Genomic DNA, 16,364 nt, shown 5'->3' with positions numbered 1-16,364 from the left:
TGGTCGTCAGTTTCTTGGCCGCCATTGCATAGAGGACATTGGTCATTTCTAGAAAGTCTGAGGCTTGTGAGGCGCATTTTGGTAGGGAGCTGATTATGGTTGAAATCCCAGACCAGTTCAGCGTTTCTCCCTTTCATTTTGGCCACCCAACGCCAGATGGAAGCCCAGTCGAGGTCCGGTTTCGCAAATTCGGTTCTCCCTGGTTGCCCAAGGTTAGCGATCAGGTTATTGTAGGTGGCGCGGTGATTGGATACGGTTGACGATGTGAAGATGCCAGCTTTAAGTAGATCGGTGATGGTTGAAAGTGCGGTGGTGAAGTATGGATGTGATGAATGGGTTGTATTAAATCTGGGCTGGATGATTTGTTGAAGGAGATTCTTGAGGTGTGGACCCAACCAATAAACGGCTGCAGCTCTCTCAATAGCCTCGGGATGGATTAAAGATTTAAAGATTTGACGGGTGAAAGCCGACCCGTTCAAAAGGTGTAGAGATTTGACGTACGTCTCAACAGAACTGTGAGACAGAAGTGAAGAATTAAACATAAAAAGCACAAAAAGAAGACAACGAAAATATAAGAGGAATGGACACTTCATTGTTTCTAATGCGCGCTGATGCGTTGCCAAACGTCGCCTTTTAGACGTCTCGCACATTGCCGGCCCTGTTTCCGATTCCGGAAACAAACTGCTTCGTCTGGAAGGCGGAGTTGGATGGACCGAAGGTTGTAGAGATGTGGAGTGCGGTTGACATCAGGTGACCCACCGGCGTTTGGTCGTCTAGGAGTTGCACGAACGATTTGTCACATTGCGGACCGAAGGAATAAATCGGAACTCGGACTGGAGTCTACGGCCGAACGGCCGGCATCCGCATGGAGTGTTGTTTTGACGAAGAGAATTCGTCTGAGTAGTTGCTAGGAGGATTTTCTGCTGCATTTGGGGCCATTTAGTCTCTTCAATAATGTTCGGGCTGATTCACGGAGCTGCTTGGTCCAACGATGAGTAATGGGCTATTACGCGTTTCAGAAGTTCATCTTTTAATCGGCTGGTTGCCGAGAGGAGGACTATAGTGAGATCCGGGATGATCCAGCGAGAACAGGAAGAGATCAGGAATTTTGGCTTAGAAGTCGGTTGTGTTTTACGCTGACGTGGGTCAACGGTAGAGAATTTGGGAGCGCTAGGCTCTAGTAATTGATTTGACGAGGATGACCTCGTTGACGGATTGGTTGTTTGAAGTGCCGCGAAGGGCGATTTTGGTAGATGTTGAATGATTGCTCATATTCGTCTCTACAGTGAGAAGCTATGGACGATTAAATCTCCACTTTTTGGGTTTTGGTCGATTTTCTTTCTTCTTGGCCGGTTTGGCTTAGCTTCGGCGGGAAAGGGCGAGGTTGCTTTCTTTCTCAAAGATGACTAGAGTATTTCTCCGTTGTCGCGTTGAGTAAAGTTGCGACGGACCACGACGGCCGATAAAACGGGAGAATGCACCGATGAGAGTCCAGATCCAACGGAATCAGCAAACTTGAAATACAGAGTTGAAGAATCAAAACAGGTGGAGGTGACGCTAGTGGGCAAAGCAGATCTTTTCCAGCAGTACGGCGATCAAGGCCTGTGATCGGGTGGGCTGGTATAGACTGTTGCGAAGTTTGCGGATGGAAACACTGTTTGATGACTTGATTGGCTGATGATTTAGGATTGGGAACTTGATGATGATATTTAGCCCGGTGTGTATGAAGCGTAGACTCTGGGTTGGCGGGAAGAAGAAGATGGTGTATCTCGTTGATTACCAATTGCCAATTGGCTTTCAGACGACAACACGATCGAGATTTGTGTCTTCGGGCAGAGCGGAATGCTGGAGCTTGCCACCAACTCGATGATCCGGAATGAATCTAAAATGTGTAGAGTTGACTGGTGGTGAAGCTGTTGGCACTAGCTGAATTTCGAAGAAGTAGAAGATTATTTTTCTTCGAAAGCACGGGACACAGATGATGGAGCGGAAGACGCGAAGTTTGAGCTTGCACAAAAGTAGAAGACACTTAGTGTTGGAGATCGATGTGACGAGTATTGACGAGAGGAAATAGCCATGACACGACGCTTTTGAGTTTTCAGTTTGATCTTAGTTAAGAGTAATTTTGAGTTTAAGTTGTAGATGTCACGATGTTGTCGGTGTCTGGTATGGGTGGACCCATTTGCTGGATACTTCCGTATCGTCCGGTTGTCACTCGTCGTTTACGCCGTTTAGGCGCGTGAGCAATAAAAGGCGAGATGTTTTGGGCCGCGGAACCGGCAGTTGAAATGGATGGCCGGATTGCTGCGGGAAAAACGAGTTTGGTGAATTCATTTCGCCTGAAATGTTAAGTCGCTGCAAAGCGGAATTTCTGCACAGATTTTTGATGATCCGGGACGTGATGAACGCTTGAAGTTGACACGATCTTGAGTGAATAGATTGATGCTGTTGTTGCTGCTAGTTTGCTTCCAATAACAGCATGGATAATCGTGACGTGATGGGATCCGAATTTCTTTGTGTCTGAGTCGTACAGCAGGACGCCAAACACCGCACCTTGTAGCGTTAGACGCGGGACGGAGATGACGGAGATGACGGAGAAGGGCTGCTCTTGCGAAGCAAGAAGAAGATTGAGACAGACTTGATGATGCGCGGAGTCGGCTTGCAGGTAGACAGCACAGGTGCACCGATTCCGAACTCGTGTGCGTCGGAACAGACGTGAAGTACTGGGACGCGGGTTTTTTCGAGTAATCGGAAACGGAAAGGAATTTTGTTTGATGAGATGGCCGGAAGAACGTTCGTTCGAAGCGTCCGGATTAATAACAGTGTAGAGGTTGGTTGCTCGTTCCAGTCGGTGAACCGCCAAATGGTTTTTAGTGATTTCCGCGCGGTCTTGACGATTAGGAAGAGAAATCGAAACGGACTGAAGATGGAATCCACTTCTTGCTGCATCTCATCGTTTGGTCTTGAATTTAGTTTCAATCGACGATTTGAAGTTTGAATTTGTTGTTTTGCAGCTAACTGAAAGTTTGTTTGGGTTGGCTGCTTGTTGGTATCAAGGAGGTTGATCTTGAGAGACCAGAATGGTCGACCGTGACTGGAACAGATCGGGACGAGGAGAGCCGATAGTTTGGAGCGCATGCTGAAGCTGCCACGCTTAAACAAGGCTTGATGATACCGTATGAGAGAGACGGCTTCGTTGTCTGTCTCTGTCGCGTCTAAGGGCTGGTCGGCGTGAATGTTCTTGAATACCGTGATGATTGGCTGCGGGAAGACGGCGGACACCAGCTTCTGTCGTTTTTCTCGAGGCGTAGATACGAGTGTTTAGCGCCGATGTATCGTACGTGAGTTGGTTGGTTTTACGACGCCAATGAAGTTCCATGAAAAACGCGGAATGCGGAATTCTGCTGGTCTTGAACGATGACTTGCTGGAACTTTTTCGTTTGTCGCCTGAGGCTGGAGCGTGGAGTGCCGCGAACCGAAAGCGGACGCCGATGCGGACTGATTGGAAAGTCGGGACCGACGTAGATTTGATCGCTTAGCGATTGTTGGTTTGAGTTGAGCTGATGAGATTGACACGGCGATGATTTTGGATTTGTTAGGCCATGTTCCAAAAGCTCTGGATGAAGAAGATAGTTGATTGGCAGAGGACACCGATGCTTTCCGTGAGCCGTGAGTGATTGACAAGGCTGTGTGAACCTTGATTGGTGAGTTGATGGCTGATGGACGATTAATTGGTGTTAAGTGATTGATGGAACCGCGGCGGATGCCACTGGTCGCGATACACGTAACTGAAGAGTTTAAATCCATCTTGAGCTTCAACTCCGGCTGCTGGATAGCGGGAATGAATCACATCGTCGACACGAAGCAGGATACGTCGTAAGAGAACGTTGATTTGTTGAGTTTTGATTGCTTGATTAAGTGTCGTAGAGATGACTCGATTGGTGATTGGCTGCTGGCCTATTCAGGCTTACGGTGTGACTCTGTGAACGCGGGACTGGAAAAGGAAAGTGTTGACTTCAGATGAACGACTGGAGTCCGCGATCGGGAAGATGAGAGACACAATTGAGTTTGTTTTGGGGATCTTTTTGTGAAAGGTTGACTGTTTCAGACCGTCGAGTTTCAATTTGGTTTTGAGTGGTTTGTAGAGAATCAATGACGCTTGGTTTTCTTGATCCAGATGCCGACTGCGTTGATTTCAATTCCGTTGGCTTTGATTGTAATGACTGGAATTGCTAGCAGACGGGTGGTCGTTGAATCTCGTTCGACGGTGTGTGCACGGACGCTCTTTCGTTTGCTTCATTGCTGATAGCGTTGATTGGTTTTGATCATGCACCTTTTCTTTCTTGAATGGCACATCGATTCTTCTGGCGCCGTGTAGAGATGGGCAGTGATAGACAGCACGCTCTTCTCTGGTGTGGTTTTTCTGTACTTAAACAGTCACGCATCAAACCTTTTCTTCGGGAGCATAATCAGCAGCTTCGTTTATTCCTTAACGACTTTCTTTCTTCTGCGGATGACGATGAGGAATAGTTGCACGATGTGAGCGGCGAGCGCTTCTCTGCACAGAAGCCGCGCCTGGGTTTTCTTTTGGTTTACACCGTGTTGCGACTGGCTGCTGTTGAGACGGGGCAGATGATCTGTTGTCACTGCTGTTGATTGAAGGCGGATGATTCGCCTTTCCGTCCGTCCGCTGCCGGCCCTGCTTTGACTGCGATTTGTTGGGCTGGTTGATGATGCTGGTGTGATGGGACGAAAGCTTTGTCGTCACTTGAATTTTCACAAATGTGTAGATCCAGGTTGAGAAATCTTGTTTGTTGTGGTAAGAGGAAGACTTGGTGGCGAACTGCCATATTCTCCCCCACCTGCTTTGAATCAGGGAAGTTGGCAAAAAAAAAGAGCTCGAGTAAGCATGATAACTTCAGTTCATGCTTGAATCTTCGGATTTTCAAAGCTGTGATGAGTAGGTTTAGTGAGAACTTGAGCAGCAATTTTTCGGCGATTCGAACGAAGAATGGATGTGGGCTCTTGACACGATTTGAAGGTGGAGTTAAAAATTTCTTGAGCTCAATAAAAGCTTCACTTTTCAAAGCTTAGCTACTGAGTCACCTAGTCGATGTCGTTTTCTTGAAGAGTTGCTCCATCCTCGATGACGCCATTTTTTTTTTCATGCTGCAATCTGGTGATGAACCAATTCTCTTGATTTTTTGGTTTGCTGACAGTCTTGAGTTGATGACAGCAAATTGTTGATTTGGGCAGCAAAATCTCTCCTGATGAACTTGGGTTGAGTGCGACTTGCGGTTTTTTTTTTTGTTGTTGTTTGGTTGCAAGTTTGTAGCACGAGTTTTTCTTTTTTGGGACGTTCGCGTAGTTTCTTCAGCGCCTGATGAATTTTCAATGGTGGGTATTGGTGGGTGGATCAGTTTGCACGTTTTGAGTTTGATTTGCTTGATGTGCTTTCTGATTGTCTGCTTCAGGCGTTGAGTAGTGCATGGCCAATGCCAGCGAGTGGGTTTTTTTTTTTTTTTTAAAGACGATTTCAGCAAGCCCAATGAGAAGCTAGCCCAATGGACCACGAGGGATCTAGGACTTGCTCTTAGGACCGTTTTTTTTTTTTTACTGAAATTAAAGAGAAACCAGCAAGCCCAATGAAAGATGACCCAATGAGCCTTGAAAAAGACTTAGGATCAATCCCTAGGACCGTGCGTTTAAAAAACAGGATGCGAATCTTGATTTTGGTCTTGAGATGTGCTTGCGTTGGATTCTTCTTTAGATTTGGCAGCTGACTGCCTTTGTTGCTGCTGCTTGGCCGCTCGTTCGATGCCCGTTCGGCCAGAATAGCTTGCAATATTCTCTCTTCTTCTTCGATGGCCACGTCAACTGCGGCTTGCTTGCTTGTTGATTTTGTTTTCGGCCAATGTCTTCATCTTGAAGTTGCTCTGGTCAGAATCTTCACGCTGAAATAATCTTCTTTTTCTTGTATGAGGCGGCATAAAAGGCGCTGAAGGTGTGGTGTTATAAGGCTGCGAGACGGCTTTGAAGTTTTAAACGACCACGTGGTTTTTTGAGAAAAAAGAATGGTGGGTGGGCGACTATTCAGACGGGATTACCAGAAAAGTTTTTTTTTTTTTACAACAAGGTGAATTTACTTTAGAATGAAATTTATTTGTTGGTTATATTAGCAAATGGATACTACAACTGCCGTGTATCACACCGAAGCGTGGGCAATTACGAGATAAAATTAACTCTAACTGCTGTTGCTACGAATGAACGTAAGTAAGCAATGAATACCCAAAAGAACCTGCTATTTCACGAGCAAGTTGTGTGTAGTGGCCTGCCTTTAATTATGAATTAACATGGGCAAGTTTCAACAACTGGCAAGACTTGCAAACGAGCACGCAACATGTGGGCCGCTCAAGTTTTACCATACACAATTTTAATTTAGTTTTAACCAACAAAGAAATTCAAAGAAATAAGTGGCCAAAGAGTAGCAAGACTTGCTATGAGCACGCAACATGTGGGCTCCTCAAGTCTTACTATGCAAGAAAATTTAGACAAAGAAGAGATGTGGGGAGAGCTCTTAACCATACGGTCGTCGGCAGCGAGAGAGAGAAAGCGTCGTCTGCTACTCGCTGGCTCCCCCTAGTTTCCCGATTCCCTTCCTCTCGGCTCGGTTGCCAGATGAAATTAAATGGACTCGGCCGTTTCTACTGAAATTACGTTTGCAAAAAATTTTAGGCAATATGCTAGCTAGACAAAATCACCAACTGGTTTTAATTTGCAATGAATTAAATAGAAAAAATGAGTTTACGGGGAAAGAGGTTTTTTGAACTACAACGAGTAATTCGGGTTTTTAGTTTTGGATTACAACGAATAATCCGGGTTTTTAGTTTCCACTGAGTTTAGACTAGTCGATTTTTTTTTGTTTTTCCCTTTCTGGTTTAGACCCTTAAATGAAATTCCCAAGGAATACTTTTTTACCTATTGGGATGTCAAAGATACAAGTGGATAACTTTGACGCTGAGTGACGCCGCGCGCTTGGTCGTCAGCCATTTTCAAAGGATCGGAGGGAAGGACTACAACGAGTAATCCGTCTTTTGGGGGATCTATCGCAAAGGCGGATGCCGCAGCTTGGTTTTTACTGGTTTTGCTACGGGATCGCACGCTAGGTCAACTCCCTGTAATCTTGCGGGACTAACGCGAGGACGTTTCCCTGTGATCTAGTTTAGTTAAAATCGCAAGTGCTTTACATGAATAGACAATAATTTTTTTTTTTAAGAAGCAAGGTATTTACCAAATGCGTGAGGTCTTTACATGAAGCGTGGTTTTTTGCGATTTGAGAGCGAAATGTCGATGCACACGATGTGCAAGACTTTTCGCGAAATTTTTTAGGTGATTTTTTCTAGGATTCGAAACGCAAGGTCAGTGCAATGATGTGCAAGACCATCGTAAGAAATGAGTTTACTTTTTAAGATTCGAAACGCAAGGTCGATGCAACGAATATGCACGACTTGCTCTACGACTGATTTTAGTTGGTTCTAAACGCAAGTTCAGGGCACTAAATACGCAAGACTTTTGTACGAACTGATTTTACCTTTTTCTAGGATTCGAAACGCAAGGTCGATGCACCAAATGTGTCAGGGCTCCCTGCCGTCGCTGCATCGAATGATTAAGTTTAAGCTAAGACAAAGAGCTTACTGAACACGGGTTTTAAAGGGAACACACGTCGATACTGTATTCCTAGTTTTGCCACAGTTTAAAGATATAAGACAGTTTACAAGGGACTTGACTGACAGGGAGTCGGGTGCCACGCCGGCCCGTATCTAACAAAGGGACAAGTCGAAAGAGAGAGAGGGCCGGATGCCAGCCGACCCGTTCGAAAGGTGTAGAGATTTGACGTACGTCTCAACAGAACTGTGAGACAGAAGTGAAGAATTAAACATAAAAAGCACAAAAAGAAGACAACGAAAATATAAGAGGAATGGACACTTCATTGTTTCTAATGCGCGCTGATGCGTTGCCAAACGTCGCCTTTTAGACGTCTCGCACATTATTATTATTATTGTTAGTTGAATTCGGAGCCATAAACTTATGTGAACTTTCTCAGAACATAGTAACATAAGATGGTCGTCAGTTTCTTGGTCGCCATTGCATAGAGGACATTGGTCATTTCTAGAAAGTCTGAGGCTTGTGAGGCGCATTTTCGTAGGGAGCTGATTATGGTTGAAATCCCAGACCAGTTCAGCGTTTCTTCCTTTCATTTTGGCCACCCAACGCCAGATGGAAGCCCAGTCGAGGTCTGGTTTCGCAACTTCGGTTCTCCCTGGTTGCCCAAGGTTAGCGATCATGTTATTGTAGGTGGCGCGGTGATTGGATACGGTTGACGATGTGAAGATGCCAGCTTTAAGTAGATCGGTGATGGTTGAAAGTGCGGTGGTGAAGTATGGATGTGATGAATGGGTTGCATTAAATCTGGGCTGGGTGATTTGTTGAAGGAGATTCTTGAGGTGTGGACCCAACCAATAAACGGCTGCAGCTCTCTCAATAGCCTCGGGATGGATTAAAGATTTAAAGATTTGACGGGTGAAAAGGGATTGGAAGAATTGAAAAAGTAAGGTGACTCCAAGTCCACCTTGGAGTCGGGGGCGGATCAAAACATTTAGGGGTGGGTGCTCTCTTCTTTGTGCCCAAAGAAATTTGTTGCATTTTTGTTGGAGGAGAAGGGCTTGGGTTTTGTTGCAAGGGAGTACATGAGCTATATGAACAAGTTGTGATAAGACATGTTGTTTGATGAATAGGGCGCGACCATAAAAAGTGAAATGACGTTGTGTGTTTGTGATAAGAATATTTTGTATGATGTTGTACTGTCTTTGCCAATTGTCTCTTACTGTTGTTTTTATTTCAGAAGAAAAAGTAATTCCAAGAATTTTCAAGTTGTCTACTTGAGTTATCCAATCATGTGGCCAAGTACGTTTAGGATGAGTTTGATTTAAATTGCTTCTACGTGGGATCGAACTCCTAACCTCAGGAATCCCAGCCGACGCCGCTACCGTCTGCGCCACTACGACCTGTGGACATTGATTTAAGGTCCAAGTGCTTAGACCAAGTAATTTTGTCTTCCCCTTGTTAATACGTGCATTTGTCCAGGCACAAAATTCTAGAATAATCTCGCATGCACGACGTACATCTTTCATTGATGAGACAAAAACTACTAGATCATCTACATATGCACGAACTTTGATGCGTTTTCCGTAGTGTTCAATTCCGTCAATACCCCTAGACAAGCAAACTAAAAGCGGTTCAATATAGAGGGAAAACAGATGGACTGACAGAGGGCACCCCTGTCGCACGGATTGTGCATTGTCCACAGTACCGACTATGTCATTACCGTTCAATGGGCATAGTTCAGTTATACTGTACAGCGTTTTCAACCAATCAACAAAGAGGGGGGGATAGCCCATGGCTGTCATTACTTCCCACAGAACGTCTCGATTGACAAGGTCATATGCTTTCTCTAAATCGTACGCGAGAATGGCGGCCGGTTTGAGAGAAGATACCTCTTTTGATTTACGACCTGTATTATCAATGACATCTCGGATTAAACACAAGCTGTCAAAGATATAGCGGCCGGGTACACCACCTTTTTGATGTGAGTCTAAAGAGTTTTGAAGAGATTTTCTCAGACGAAAAGCCAATACTGACGCGATTAACTTATAATCGGTATTTAACAAAGAGATTGGTCGGTAATCGGTGATTTTACTCGGTGATGGGATTTTTGGGACTAATCTTATAGCTGCCCTTCCCTGCGACGGCTGGAGTTTTCTTTTTTCGAGGACGCAATTCATCATTTCCAGAAAATGAACACCAATAACATCCCAAAATTTTATATAAAACTCAAAAGGAATGCCATCTGTACCCGGGGCCTTGTTCTTTTTAGTTGCCTTAAGGGCGATGTTAATTTCATCTACTGTGAACGGATCTACAAGAAAGTTGCCACTCTCCGGGATCGAACCTAGTACTCCTCGATTCAACGCTTGAGCGTTTAACGACTGAGCTACCACCGATACACCCGAATCGTTTTTAGTGGGTTTTGTACGGGTAAGTGCACCTCTAATCCCTTCTAGAAATTTTCCAGCTAATTGGGTATTTGGGGAGGGCTGGTTCTGAAAAATTCTACTAAAGTGTTCAATTATTTCTTGATTAATCTGCTCAGGTTGGGTAATTTTACAGTTATCATTAGTTTTGAGCTGAGTGATCAGAGACTTCTGGAAATTGCTCGTTGACTTGTTCATATGAAAGGTAGATGGCTCTTCTTCGGCTATACTTTGAACGCGTGAACGTATTGCAAATCCCCTCAATGCTTCTCGCTCCCAGGCTAGAAACTCACGTTTCAACTCCATGTAACGCGCATGATTGAAATTTACATTGTTCACGGTTTCTTTTAGTTGATGTTGGAGTAATTTCCTTTTGACTCTCTGATCACAGATTCTCTTTTTACAATAGTTAATTGATAATCGCCTGAGGCTAGGTTTGAAAATAATCTCCCACCAATGGTCTACGTTTTCAATACGGGATGGGTGTTGGGACATTTCTTCAATAAAGACATGCACCAAGTTTATATATTCTTCTTCCTCAAGAATTGATGAGTTAAGTTTCCATAAATTCCTTGACTTGTTCCTCACTACACTAGGATGGGTGGTGCTGTTTATATACCCTACGATTGGTCTGTGATCCCCGAGTGGTAAGTCGTGCAAATGGATATCAGAAAATTTTACGTGATGGTGGCAATAAATTCGGTCTAATCTAGCCTGGCTAGCCGCACAATTGTACGTCCAACAAGGTTCATTTTTCCGAATTTCTCTCCAGACATCTGTTAATGAAAGGGCTTTTACTAAATCTCGGAGGGGTTCTAGTAATGCTAGTCTAATTTTAGGTGGTGTTGTGTTGCTACTTTTACGGTCATCGATCTCGTCAACGGCATTAAAATCTCCCAATATAATTGCTGGTGCCTTATACTGGGCAACATAAGCCGGAATAGTTTGCCGGAGGAAAGAATCTCTATAACTTTTATTTTGGTCACCAGATGGGGCGTAAATACACACGAAAGCAAGACCCTTTACTTCCATGGCTATCAGCCTCCCCTCCGGTTCAAACAAAATGTTTTTGGCGCTCAGCCCGTGTCGTACTAGGATGGCTGTCCCATGTTGTCTAGGACCGAGATTTGTGTGCATCTGGTAATGTTTAGTAAATACGGTGCTAGAGTGAAATACTACTTCTTGCAAACATATAATATCAAGTTTATTATGTAAAAAGAAATTGAGTATTATTTGAAGTTTGTCAGGTGACGATATTCGGTTGATATTATATGTCGCGATGTTAGTCATGATTAATATTTAAATTTGGGTTTAGAGGGTTGGGTCTTGTTATCGTGGGTTTTTTTCCTTCTAACGGCCTCCATTGCTTTGAGAGTTTTATCTTCTATGGGGGTTGATGGAGTGCCAAGGGGGACGCCCAAGGACTCCTGAGTCTCACTCACATGACTAGCCTCCTGGCTATCAAGTGGGCGTTGTCCTGGCTGAATACTCCCACCAGAAAAAGAAATGTCTTCATCAGGATTTGAAATCGAAACCACCTCGGTTGCATCCATCTCTTCAACCTCCTCGTTATCCATCTGATCTATCGTGGACGGAATAGATGGTACTCCAGGTGCGTTTGGAGCGGGTGGAACATCGTTCCCCCCAGAAAGGGCGGGAAAAGAATTAATGTCCACAACCGGTATCGAAACTGGAACCTCTCGAGTCGGAGACCCGCGTTCAACCAACTGAGCTACACCAGATACAATTTCCTCAGCTACCTCGCCCGAGCCAGAGGAAGAGGCAGTACGACTCCTCTTTTTTGATTGTTTTTGTTGGTCACGGAATTCCCTCGTCTGTTTCATTTTCTTTTTCTTGACCAATTTGGACGCAACAGACGAACCTACACAGTTAGTGTCTTCAGCGTCAGAATCGGTGTTAGAAGAAGTTTCAGTTCCATCGGGTTTCGAAATTGGATCTTCTGGAGCTCCATCAAGAACGACCACAGTCGACGTCGTTGGCCTCTGGGCTAACTCAGGGAATGAATCAGCGTCAACAGTTGGAGCAATTGGCATTTGCCCGCCACCAATCGGTTCTGTCTCCTGGGGCTTCCTAGCAGTTGTCCTAACTGGCCCACGATTTGTTAGTACACTACTATAGCTACGTGTTCCAATGGGGCCTTTTGAAATGGTGCTGGGAGTGGTTAAACTACGGGGTTGCTTGGGGCAATTAGCTAAAACATGGGTGGGAGAATCACAAATACGGCATGTCTGCATTTGCCCTGCATAAGACACCATTATTGGTTCCTTGTAGCTTCCAAAGGTGATATAAGACGGAATGCTCTTGTGGATTTCCATATCCACGTTGACAATTCCAGTCTTTATCCCGTTCCACCTTGGGAGCGATCTATCCTGATACGTGTCCCAAAAAATCCGAGAAATCACTCCATACTCACGCAATCTCTTGTTTAGCAGGCTTAGGTCATCATCGAATTTGAAATGTTGACCTATCTCTCACTCTAATTTTGACCTCCTTGCCACTAATGACTACTGATTCTTTAGCACTAAATTTATTCAAAAATTCAATATGGTCATTGACGGTCTTGAACCCAATTCGGAAAACGCAAATAGCTCGTCCTGGTAGGCGAGAAACTGCATCAAGATGCTATCAGATTCATTACTGTCGTGCTCGAAACATTCGTAGAACTCATGCCTGGTCACTTCAGTATTACCAAAAGAGATTTCGGCAGTACGTGGCCAGACGTCTGGGGATTCCGATCCCATTTTACCCACAATAACAGGGGCAAAAGGACGGGGAGAAAAATGCAAAAAGAGGGAACAAAACTAAAATGGCGCTCAACAAACAACAAGGGAAACAGGACACACAAGCAACAATACAACAAAAGAGAAACAAAAAAAGAACAAATAGTTTTTTGACTCACAGCAAGATGTCACACTTGGGAGATCAGTTAGACACGTCTAGTCACAGCCGAACGCGCTAGCCAATTGCGCCACAGAGGCATGCTGATTGGTTAACGACACACTCGTCAAGTTCAACAGGCAAACCAAACATTACATTTTTTTAGTGTGGCCAACACTAATAAAATGTTGCAGAAACATTGTGGGGCTTCCATAGTGTAGAGGTTATCACGTCGGCTTCACACGCTGAAGGTCCTCAGTTCGATCCTGAGTGGAAGCATCAGTATAACGTTAGGAAAAAATAATCGTAGGAGAAAAGGAAATGAAATGGAATTAATAACTTGTAATGTATCTTATCTTAATGACAACTAGACTAGAACAAGTAGACATCTGGAAACTACACACAGACAACCAACCAATCATAGTAAAAGTTATCTCACGGTTCCTGGAAAGGAAAAAATGTCGTCAATAAGACTTGGTTTATTACATTGTAATAGAGCGCAATGGTAAGCCTGGCTAGCTCAGTCGGTAGAGCATGAGACTCTTAATCTCAGGGTCGGGGGTTCAAGCCCCCCGTTGGGCGTCATATATTTGCAAATAATTGCAGATGAAAGTTAGAAGTTGGGAGACGATCGTTAGAATTTTGTAATCATTCCAGAATAATTCTATAGCGGATTGTAGTTTCCATAGTGTAGTGGTTATCACGTCGGCCTAACACGCTGAAGGTCCTCAGTTCGATCCTGGGTGGAACCAGGACAATGTATTTTTAGAAAGACTATCAAAAAAGCACATTTTGGTTTTTTGAAAAAGCCAAGCATTCATGTTTCTTGTGAAAATGAAATCTACATTATGACAATGTGAAGATATTCGCAATGCTGTATCCGGAGGAAGTCAACAGAAAGCGGGAAATCAATGATGACTGTGGTTGTTGAGAAAGGTGCTATAACCCCGAAGAGACTTCTTCTGTAGCCAAACGTCAATGACTGTTGTTTTAGGGAAATGAGAAATGACTCGCTCTGGATGGGGAAGAATTCCATAAACACCGGAGGGGAATCTATATAGATTACACCTGAACCTGGAACAGTAGCTCCGAACAGTGGAAGAACATCATGAGCGTGCACCCTACGCTGCAAATGTTCAGTAGATTTAACAGTTATCAGTTAAAAAAGCCATATCGCGAGTGTGCGCTCTTCATTGGACGCTTTAGTTGGTTAAAGGAGTCATGAGGCGAAGAAATTGAATTAAAACAACAGTATTCATTCACCATGCGCCCCTGGGTGGGATCGAACCACCAGCCTTCCGGTTAACAGCCGAACGCGCTAGCCAATTGCGCCACAGAGGCATGTTAGTTGGTTAACGACACACTCGTCAAGTTCAACAGGCAAACCAAACATTACATTTTTTTAGTGTGGCCAACGGTAATAAAATGTTGCAGAAACATTGTGGGGCTTCCATAGTGTAGAGGTTATCACGTCGGCTTCACACGCTGAAGGTCCTCAGTTCGATCCTGGGTGGAAACAGGACAATGTATTTTTAGAAAGACTATCAAAAAAGCACATTTTGGTTTTTTGAAAAAGCCAAGCATTCATGTTTCTTGTGAAAATGAAATCTACATTATGACAATGTGAAGATATTCGCAATGCTGTATCCGGAGGAAGTCAACAGAAAGCGGGAAATCAATGATGACTGTGGTTGTTGAAAAAGGTGCTATAACCCCGAAGAGACTTCTTCTGTAGCCAAACGTCAATGACTGTTGTTTTAGGGAAATGAGAAATGACTTGCGCTGGATGGGGAAGAATTCCATAAACACCGGAGGGGAATCTATATAGATTACACCTGAACCTGGAACAGTAGCTCCGGACAGAAGAAGAACATCATGAGCGTGCACCCTACGCTGCAAATGTTCAGTAGATTTAACAGTCATCAGTTAAAGAAGCCATATCGCGAGTGTGCGCTCTTCATTGGACGCTTTAGTTGGTTAAAGGAGTCATGAGGCGAAGAAATTGAATTAAAAACAACAGTATTCATTCACCATGCGCCCCTGGGTGGGATCGAACCACCAGCCTTCCGTTTTTTTTTTTTTATATTTAAACGATTTATTGTCACAATTAAAATTTAAATTGCTTTACAGATACTTGGGGCATTTACGTGATTTGTGACATAAGTGACTTGCTGTGGCCAAGGAGAAACATAACAAAGAAAAACAAAAAGAACCAATTTCGAGACGGAATTGAAAGAGGACAAATGATTTTGGTGAAAAATATAAAATTTAACAATACGACATCTGGGGGGGATTATAAAGGGAAATTATAATTGTAGTGAGAGAACAATGTTGTATAAAGATAAGACGAAATTTGTGGAGAATTTTGAGAAAGAATATTTAAGGATTAGGAGGTGACATCTGGGGAGAATTTTTTGAAAAAAGGAGGCTTGACCAGAGAGACTGTATTTCGTTTATGGCTGGGGTGAGGTTTTGGCTGCGGGCGGTCCAGACGGTGATGATGTAGGATTGGATGAGGGCCAGTATTTTCTCTTTATTGGGGCCATTTCCAATGTCTCCATTTATTGTTGATTTGAGTGGTTTTTGACATCCAAGTTTCGTTAGTTGAATTCGAAGCCATCAACTGATGTGGACTTTCTCAGAACAGAGTAACATAAGATGGTCATCAGTTTCTTGGCCGCCATTGCATAGAGGACATTGGTCATTTCTAGAAAGTCTGAGGCTTGTGAGGCGCATTTTGGTAGGGAGCTGATTATGGTTGAAATCCCAGACCAGTTCAGCGTTTCTTCTTTTCATTTTGGCCACCCAACGCCAGATGGAAGCCCAGTCGAGGTCTGGTTTCGCAACTTCGGTTCTCCCTTGTTGCCCAAGGTAAGCGATCAGGTGATTGTAGATGGCGCGGTGATTGGATACGGTTGACGATGTGAAGATGCCAGCTTTAAGTAGATCGGTGATGGTTGAAAGTGCGGTGGTGAAGTATGGATGTGATGAATGGGTTGCATTAAATCTGGGCTGGATGATTTGTTGAAGGAGATTCTTGAGGTGTGGACCCAACCAATAAACGGCTGCAGCTCTCTCAAAAGCCTCGGGATGGATTAAGGATTTAAAGATTTGACGGGTGAAAAGGGATTGGAAGAATTGAAAAAGTAAGGTGACTCCAAGTCCACCTTGGAGTCGGGGGCGGATCAAAACATTTAGGGGTGGGTGCTCTCTTCGTTGTGCCCAAAGAAATTTGTTGCATTTCTGTTGGAGGAGAAGGGCTTGTGTTTTGTTGCAAGGGAGTACATGAGCTATATGAACAAGTTGTGATAAGACATGTTGTTTGATGAATAGGACGCGACCATAAAAAGTGAAATGACGGTGTGTGTTTGTGAT

The 16,364-nt window shown here is 44.1% G+C and overlaps 5 non-coding genes across 5 annotated transcripts; 4 read left to right on the top strand and 1 right to left on the bottom strand.

The window, feature by feature from the left end:
• The first annotated feature begins 13,195 nt into the window (after positions 1-13,195).
• Trnav-cac lies at positions 13,196-13,268 on the top strand. The gene has a single exon. It is a non-coding gene; the product is annotated as a tRNA-Val (tRNA).
• A 230-nt stretch (positions 13,269-13,498) lies between these two features.
• Trnak-cuu lies at positions 13,499-13,571 on the top strand. The gene has a single exon. It is a non-coding gene; the product is annotated as a tRNA-Lys (tRNA).
• Positions 13,572-13,668: 97 nt separating this feature from the next.
• Trnav-aac lies at positions 13,669-13,741 on the top strand. Its single transcript has one exon. It is a non-coding gene; the product is annotated as a tRNA-Val (tRNA).
• Positions 13,742-14,256: 515 nt separating this feature from the next.
• Trnan-guu lies at positions 14,257-14,330 on the bottom strand. Its single transcript has one exon. It is a non-coding gene; the product is annotated as a tRNA-Asn (tRNA).
• Positions 14,331-14,435: 105 nt separating this feature from the next.
• Trnav-cac lies at positions 14,436-14,508 on the top strand. Its single transcript has one exon. It is a non-coding gene; the product is annotated as a tRNA-Val (tRNA).
• The last annotated feature ends 1,856 nt before the right edge of the window (positions 14,509-16,364 follow it).

Source organism: Daphnia pulicaria, chromosome 1 (assembly GCF_021234035.1).
Source record: "Daphnia pulicaria isolate SC F1-1A chromosome 1, SC_F0-13Bv2, whole genome shotgun sequence".
Taxonomy (NCBI): domain Eukaryota; kingdom Metazoa; phylum Arthropoda; class Branchiopoda; order Diplostraca; family Daphniidae; genus Daphnia; species Daphnia pulicaria.
The sequence above is the reverse complement of the archived record's forward strand: the minus strand, read 5'-3'. Positions and strand labels throughout refer to the sequence as shown.